The 9,079-nt window shown below is 36.9% G+C and overlaps 1 long non-coding RNA gene across 1 annotated transcript in view; it reads right to left on the reverse strand.

The window, feature by feature from the left end:
* The window catches only part of LOC103221291 (uncharacterized), a 42,213-nt gene extending 37,340 nt beyond the window's left edge, over positions 1 to 4,873 (reverse strand). The window contains exons 1-2 of the long non-coding RNA XR_012095648.1: positions 4,741 to 4,873; positions 2,326 to 2,468 (exon numbers count right to left, since the gene is read on the reverse strand). This is a non-coding gene — a long non-coding RNA (uncharacterized lncRNA). The remainder of the gene's footprint in view (positions 1 to 2,325; positions 2,469 to 4,740) is intronic.
* Positions 4,874 to 9,079: the final 4,206 nt, after the last annotated feature.

Here is a 9,079-nt window from a genome sequence, read left to right on the forward strand (position 1 = left end):
GTAATTTATTTAATCTCATTTAAGACTAACTAAATTTATAATCTCTTGGAGAAGCCAGGAGTGGTGGCTCACATGTGTAATCTCAGTGCTTTGGATGGTTGAGGCAGGAGGATAATTTTAGGCCTGGAGTTCAAGGCCAGCCTGGGTGACATAGTGAGACCTTGGTTTCTACAAATTTCTAAAAATCAGATGGACATGATGGTGCATGTCTGTAGTTCCAGCTACTCATGGGGGGCTGAGGTGGGAGGATTCCTTGCGCCCAAGAGTCTGAGGCTGCAGTGAGCTATGATCATGCCACTGCACCCAAGTCTGGGCAACAAAAGGAGTCTCTATCCCTAGAAAAATAAAAAGTATACGCCGGGCGCGGTGGCTCACGCCTGTAATCCCAGTACTTTAGGAGGCCGAGGTGGGTGGATCACGAGGTCAGGAGATTGAGACCATCCTGGCTAACACAGTGAAACCCCATCTCTACTAAAAATACAAAAAATTAGGCAGGTATGGTGGGGGGCGCCTATAGTCCCAGCTACTCGGGAGGCTGAGGTCGGAGAATGGCGTTAACCCAGGAGGCGGAGCTTGCAGTGAGCCGAGATTGTGCCATTGCACTCCAGCCTGGGCGACAGAATGAGACTCCGTCTCAAAATAAATAAATATAAATAAATAAAATTAAAATAAAATAAAAAGTACAATTTTTTTTTGGAAAGTGATTTCATTAACTCCCTTATATCATTTAATAACATTAAATTTGGCATGGCTTGTCATTATAGGTAGCTATATCTCAGCTCTGCTAAAAGTGATGAGATTTAGAAAGATCATCGTTAAGATGAGAAACTGTACTGAATTGATAAAAGTATTTTTATAAATCCTTCAGTCAATACTATCCTAAATCTGTTTTGATTTAAAAGCCATCCATACATATTGTATAAATCAAATTTTCAGTCATATAATTGTAATATTCTCTATTTTTATCCCAATAAAGCATGGGTAACATGGGAAACAACATTTCCAATCAAGAAAGTTTTGTTTGCTGATGTGAATTAACCAGTAGTCTGAAAAATTTAAGTGCTTATAAACTACTTGAGAGCAAAAATAAAATAGTATTTATTGCTGTCTTTCTTGGCTTATCACAGCACTCACCTTAGGCTCATAAATGGCTATATAGTTGTCCTAAATGATAAACAATTTGAATCAAGATTACCACTGTGAATTAAAAGCTGGATTACAAGTAGATCTTGATTTATAGGAAATTTGTGTCCCCCTGAGTAGGCTAAGCCCTGGCCTCGGTCACTGCTAACCCACATTTTTCCTGTCTGCTGGCCAGTGACGGAGAAAATACACTAAACATTTTGATGTTTCACTATAAAAGTGCATGTCATTATGTGGCTAAAGTCTTTATAGTCTCCCACACCAAAGTCATGTTTGAAACACAATACATGAGCAATCCTGAGCAGAGTTTGTTATGAAGAAGGATACTGAGAATAAACAGATGAAATTCTAGACATTTCTAAAGAGGATCCAGCTATTTAATGGCCACTGAAGTCTTCAATGAATAGGTGTGAATATTTCAGTGTAGTCCAACCTGAACTGAAAAGCAGTTCTTACGTCCAAATTTAAATACCTCTTGTGCATATAAAAATGGTCCACTTATTAGTCCAAACATTACTATGATTGGGATCCTGAAATAACATTCTGTTATTATTGGGTATATTATTCAGCAAAAAACCATTGGGAAGGCTAGGCTAGAGACTGAGACTTGTGCTTGGAGATGACAAAGTTGAGACATCCTGGTATTTACCCCACAACAGGTCGGGATGGGCTGAAGATGGCTGAGTAAGTACATTTCTCTGTTTAAGTTAAAATAATAAACCATGGATGAAAGTCTGCAAAATTCTATTCACCAACTGAAAAGTTGTTAGTATTTGGATATTGAGGATCATCTGAACCACTTTCCTCATAGGTTGGGTCCATTGTCTTAAAAACGCAAGTGCAGCTCCCACTGAGAGGGCTGCAGTGAGCTACGTGACCACACTGACACTTGAGAGCACAGTTTGGTCCATCCAGGCCCGGCCTGCATTCTATGAGGGAGAAAATAAAAATAAAAGAAATTCAGATATGCTTTCAAAAACACACTGTGTTCTTACTATTACTTCTTGGCATTCAATAAGATAATTATACGTTTGTAAAGTATTCTTTTTTACCATGGGGTATCTTCCCATGCTAGAATGCTATGTGATAAAAGTAAGAACGCCGATGGAAAACAGGAGAAGGCTGGGAGTGTCAAGGAAATTAGTGATAACACTGAAAAGAGAAGTCAGGACAGCTACTTACATTTTTAAGGTGCCTTCTCAGAATCAGAGTATTCAGTAGAGCTTTAGTGGTTGCATTGTGAAGGACACAGGGAAAGTTGGCTAGTTGTCTCGAGGTCAGAGAAAGGCAACGCTCACGCTGAATGCCCAATACAGGAGACTTACCTTTAGGATGAAAACACAATTATTTGTACTTATGTTATTGAAAATAAAATGGCTTTAATTTCAACTGTTTCATTTCTTAAAATATGTCAGAAGGTCCATAGATCCCCTGATCTATGTCCTACAGGACTCTAACTATCTTTAAATTGAATTGCATTGTGCTTGCAACTGAAAGAGAGATGATGGAAAATTATAGAAAGTGTTAGCTTTATTAAAACAACCAAATGTTGACCGAAAAGGCCCAGGCTGGGTGTTTGCTCTTAGCTTAATTTCCATCAGAGAATTAACAAGTTCTATTTCTAAAGAATTACGAGGATAAGGAGAAAGCCCTGCCCAGCTCATGGAAACAGAAAATAGATTCATATTTCCCACTTGGTCAGGCAGGACTGGGAAGAAACTCAGTTTGTCAATGTTTAAGGATCAGAGAAACTCAACTGTTCAATCCTAATAGTCACCTATCCTTGTGGAGTTTACAAAGTGTGTCTCTAATACATTATCTCTGTTGGTTCTAACACCTGTGAGGTGGGCAAGGCAGTGAGTTAAGCTCTCACATTCTTCAGAGAAATAAACTGAGGTTTGGTATGGCTTAAAAGATCTCAATTACTACAATATATCTCTGATAAACAGCAGAGCTGGGTTTTAGAATTCCTACCTAGTGCTCTTTCCCCATTTTACACTACTATATGAGTGGATACAAGGTGTTAAGCATATGCAGAAGAAAGCCCTAATAAAAAAGTAAAAAGCAGGAAAGTGAGAATTTGGGAAATGTCAGTAAATATGAAGATACAGTCCCTGGGGCAAATTCTGAAACTTTGGGCAAATTTTGTTTAAAAATTCTTTATTGACTCACTATCCTTTGTGCTGGGTTAGAGATGAGCAGCTGGATGTAATTTTTTTATTCTTTTGCATTATGAACATAGGTTAAGATGTGGCCTAGCTCTCTTGCCTTAATTAACTAATTAGATTAGAAATATAAGGTAAATAGAAACATAAACCAATTTTGCAATTAATTATTTTCACAAGGGTTCAACATCAGCAAACAGTAATTCAATCCCTTCCTAAATGAAGGAGAAACAGGTTCCTTTAAGAAGAAGCTTTGGAGGCAATGGAAATGCTGCTCTAAATCTTTAAACCATGAAACTTTGTGAAAAATTTAAAAAATCCTGTATCATTTTAAATGAAGTTCAACCCAGATACTTCTGCCCAGTGTGTGGGAGGATTACTTAGTTTGGTGGCAAGATTGAGTGTTCTAACTAGAAAAAGTTGTGAGTCAGGCTCTTTCCTGAGCACTCCAGAATCTGATTTTAATTTATAAAAATACCACATTTTCATGTTAATAATGATGTATATTTAAGACATCTGTCTGAATGTCTGCAAATGTTAATTTACCAATGGGGGAAAAATAATCCAATAAAAAGTTGTTATATTCTTTTATGAATTAATATTATGGCTGTTTAATAGCTCCTTTACCAGAGTTCAGGTTAAAATGAGGTCTTTTATCTTTATGGTGCCTGCATAGACACAGCTGTTCACACTTAATATCACAGATGAACTGTGCTTAATTGAAAACAAAAATGAAAATAAAAGACCTTGTAGGACATCTGTGTAGGCCATGACTTTATTTAGAAATAACCCTTCTTTTAGAAATGAAGCTTCAACCCTTCTTTTTTGCAGATGAGAAAAGTAAATTCTGAGATTAAACCCTCTATTTTGGGAAATATCTGTGGCAGGGTCAGTCCTTCAGGTCCATTGTGAATTATATAAAACTTTTCATCTCATAATCATCCATTAAATCTAGTAGCAATTGATTAGTTCAAAATTACTCAATCTACTCTCTGTTCTTCTTAAGACAGTCCCTGAAGAATTAGAACTTTATATTTTAGGTCATTCTTTCTCTGAGTCAAAAGAAAATTGAAATATACATTTCAATTCCCAAAGAGTAGCCTGAAGCTTAGGTCCAAAGAATACCATCTGGAGGGACCACACCTTAATTGCCTTAATTCTAGGGATTTCTATGAATCGCCTTTGTGATGGGGCATTTAACTGTGTCCCTTTAAATACTTACCATGTTACCACATGTCCTCCGACAGCTATAGTGTTGTTTGAGCTGCCTGTGATGTAACAGTTACAAATCCTGCTCATCATACTAAGGGCAAAGTATCAAGCAATTATGGGCAATGCTCTTTAATAGAGTACCACTTCTAGTAGGAAAATGTCTACAGATATCTATATAACCATGGGTCAGGGGGCAGTCTTTAGGTGCTTTGGGTCTTACCAGCATCACATCTGACTCAGTTCTCCCAGGGGGGCAGAGGCATTTTTCAGTTTTTGGGTGGCAGAAGTTTTCTCCTTCACAGTCACAAAGTTGATGGCAAGCGTCTCCAAACATGCCAGGTGAACACTGACCAAAAAAGGAGAAATGTTGAAAAATTAACACCTTGCACTTTCATTAATGCATCTTAATGAAAATTAGATATAAAATATCCTCAAGATTGAGTTCCAAATAGTAAAGTGGGATGATACCGGAATTTGCTGGTAAAAAGAAGAGAGAAACGTTTTGGAATGTCAGAATGAAGGTCCATTCTATAACTGATTTGACTTGCAAGTCTTAAAGTTGATTTACTTTAACACTAGTATATATCTTTAGAATGCAAATAAAATTTTTGAAGGTAGGAGCTTTAGGAAGGGAACCAAGTCTACAAGCCTATTGTTTTACCTTTAATATTTCCCCTTAAAGTGTTTTTATTATTCATTTCTCTAGAAGACAATAAACTCCATGTTTTCCACTATATTTCCAGAATTTAACACAGGGCCTGCTACTTGTCATGTGGTAGTATACCAGAGTCAGGTTAGAATTTGTTATCTTATTGCTACCACAGAGACATAATGGGTGACATTTTATTGAATCACTAAATAATACATGAATAATGAAAGATGTACAAAAAGATTTGTGAGTCAGTATCTCTCCTGAGTACTCCAGATTCTGATTTTAATTTATAGCCAATGACTTCTTCTGATGTGCAGCCAGAAAAATATTGATCTTCTCCAGACTTGGAGGTAAAATCTCCAAGAGGTTTAAGTCCTCCGTATTGGACTTACTAAGAGACAATTCTGTATTACACTTGATTGGCCACCTAAGGAAATGTTTCAAAGATTAAATTTTAGACTTTAAAACCTAACTTCCTTGTAAGATATTTACCTACCGTATATGCATCATATTCTTTCACACTCTTTCATCCTTCTTCTCTTCCTCCTTCCTTGGTCTCAGACCCATGTTTGTCATTTACTCCCAGGATTCAAATATAAAAAACTATATAATATCACCTTCCACAGATACCCTTTTATTTATTTACATAATTTAATTTAAAAATCATTCTCACTAAATTTAGCCTGGATTTGAACACATTGCTTCTTTATGTCTTATTTATGATTGTGCCACTGCAGCCAGAAAAATATTGATATTTTTCTTTATAGTGACATCTGGGAACGTAGTATGAGACTAATATACAGATCATTTTTAAAGGCCACAGACAATAACTTTGACTACCATTATCATCATACTATAATTATAACAGTCATGATTGTTGTAACTATATGCACAAGACTGTACATAATATAGGCCAAAACAGGACTTTGTGTTGTTTACTGAGTTAGTGGCTTTTAGGGCTTTATAATATTTTATTTCAAACTGAGTAGCCCAAATTCTCACCTTTACATCTTTATCTCCACTCATGGCTATGATTACTTTCTAGTGGTAAATGCCTAATTCACATCTTTAAATATTTTCATAAATTCCTTGTATCTCTTTCAATGCCATTGAACCCAATACATAGGTCACATTTGTTAAAAGCATTTAATGAAATATTTATTCTCATTCAGAGGTAGAATCCTTGTCCATCAAAGACTATCATTTTTAGTGGTGTTTTGAAATATCTCACAACTTTATATAAAGGAAACTAAAATTTTGACTAATCAGCCACAAAATCAGAAGGACTCATTATATTGGCCATTGAGTGAATTCCTACCACTTTAATGTGCAAGTTGAATGGTTAAGTAATTGCTGCGTATTTTCAGTTTCATTACATGTTTGTGGCCAGATGAGAAGATCTCACATTTATTTCCTTAAAAATTCTCACATTTATTTCCTTAAAAATGCTCTGGCAATACCTTTTTCACATCGGCTGCTGTGGACACCTGCTGGGCAAATGCACTGTTCCCTTGCTGCATCACAACTAGCTCCATTTTTTGCAGTCATAGATGTGAGCATAATTCAAGCCATAAAATCCAGGAGGGCACACTAGGAAACGGAAACGTCAAAATGCTATTACTTTAAAAGTAAATAAAAGGAAAATTAAAATTTTATTTACTTTAAAAGTAAATAAAAGGAAAACTAGAATATGTTCAATTCATTTGTTTCCCAATACTAAATAAAGAGATGAGAGAATTGGAAAGAAAGAAAAAATTATACAGAGAAGCATATTGACGATAATTTGGTCATACAAATAAGTGAATATACATGTGCCAGTCTCTATAACTAGTCTAGAAAAATGAATGAGGAAATTGAAATAGCTTTAAGTAGATCATGCTTATGTCTTATGATGTGCACATAAACATTTGGTCAAAGCCTTTCCTAAAATCCTTCAATACTGGCTGGGCGCGGTGGCTCACGCCTGTAATCCCAGGACTTTGGGAGACCAAGGCGGGTGGTTCACGGGGTCAGGAGTTCGAGACTAGCCTGACCAACATGGTGAAACCCCGTCTCTACCAAAAATATAAAAATTAGCCAGGCATGGTGATGCATGTCTGTAATCCCTACTCAGGAGGCTGAGGCATGAGAATCGCTTGAACCTGAGAGGTAGAGGTTGCAATGAGCCGAGATTGTGCCACTGCACTCCAGCCTAGGTGATGGGTGACAGAGTGAGACTCCATCTCAAAAAAATAAATAAGTAAAAAATAAAAAAAATCCTTCAATACCTTAAAGACATAAAGAAGCAATGTGTTCAAATCCAGGCTAAATTTAGTGAGAATTATTTTTAAATTAAATTATTTAAATAAATAAGAGTATCTGTGGAAGGTGATATCATATAGTTTTTGGTATTTGAAGCCCTGGGAGTAAATGATGGGTGTGAGAGAAATGATCTTTCTCTAATTTCTTTTGATATTTGATCATTTTCATATTTGAAGTCCTGATATTTTGATATTTGATCATTTTGATATTTGAAGTCCTGGGAGTAAACGATGGGTATGAGAGATGGGTGTGAGAGAAAGGAAGGAGGAAGAGAAGAAGGAAGAAAGAGGGCAAAAGAATATGATGCATATACGGTAGGTAAATATCTTACAAGGAAGTTAGGTGTTAAAAGTCTGTAAAATTTAGTCTTTGAAACATTTCCTTAGGTGGCCAATCAAGTACAATATAGAATTGTCTCTTAGTAAATCCAATATGGAGGACTTAAAACCTCTTGGAGGTTTTACCTGCAAGACTGGATAATATCAATATTGTCTGGCTGAACATCAGAAGAAGTCATTGGTTTGTATTTAGAAATCATGTAGTCTAAGCAAATACCCTTATTTGAAAGCTAAAATTGTCGTCTGCCTAGGGAAATGCTCATTCTGAAGAGGGGTGGGAGAGCTTGACTGTGGACAAAGGATTTCCATTTCTTTTCTTGAGTTTTCTCTGGGGCTATGCTTACCACTCACCCATGGAATACAATTTCCTCACCTTTTATTTATTACCTCCTTTTGCCTTTCTTTTTCTCTCTTCTCGCTTTCTCTCTCTGATCCCCCTCTGCCCTCTTAACAGATAGGTAGAGTTGAATTTGACTAGGCTTGATGTGGAAGACACTTCTCCAGTATGCATGAAGTTACTCATGACAGATTTATCATTAGGAAGCACTGACATTCAAGGAGCAGAAAAAAGAAGTAAAACTGAAAGAAGATAAAGGAATGAATTGTATACTATATATTCTTTCATTTACTGACCTCATACAATGCTTAAAATTAAGAGAGATCCATGCATAGTTTTCTTGTTTGTTCCTATTAATTTTTATCAAGAACACTTAGCAATATCAGATTTCCTTTATCTCCCTTACTTTAATTATATATAAAACTGAGATACGCTGTGGCTCACACCTGTAATCCCAGCACTTTGGGAAGCAGAGGCAGGCGGATCACCTGAGGTCGGGAGTTTGAGACCAGCCCAACAAACATGGAGAAACCGCATCCCTACTAAAAACACAAAATTAGCCGGGCGTGGGGGCACCTGTCTGTAATCCCAGCTACTCGGGAGGCTGAGGCAGGAGAATCACTTGAACCTGGGCAGGGGCAGGAGCCGAGATCGCGCCATTGCACTTCAGCCTGGGCAACAAGAGCAAAACTCCATCTCAAAACAACAACAACAACAACAACAACAAACGAGATAATAAAGGTTGCCACACTTGATGCCTCCATTTTGCTAAATAATACTATCATTCTTCCAAGTTCCCTCCCTGGCTTGGAATTTTGGAGCCATCTTTGATTCCTCCATTTTCCTTATCTTTATCTCCAATACTTTGGGATGCCGAGACAGGTGGATGGACTGAGGTCAGGAGTTCGAGACCAGCCTGGCCCATATAGTG

This window comes from Chlorocebus sabaeus, chromosome 15 (assembly GCF_047675955.1).
Source record: "Chlorocebus sabaeus isolate Y175 chromosome 15, mChlSab1.0.hap1, whole genome shotgun sequence".
NCBI classification, from domain to species: Eukaryota; Metazoa; Chordata; class Mammalia; order Primates; family Cercopithecidae; genus Chlorocebus; species Chlorocebus sabaeus.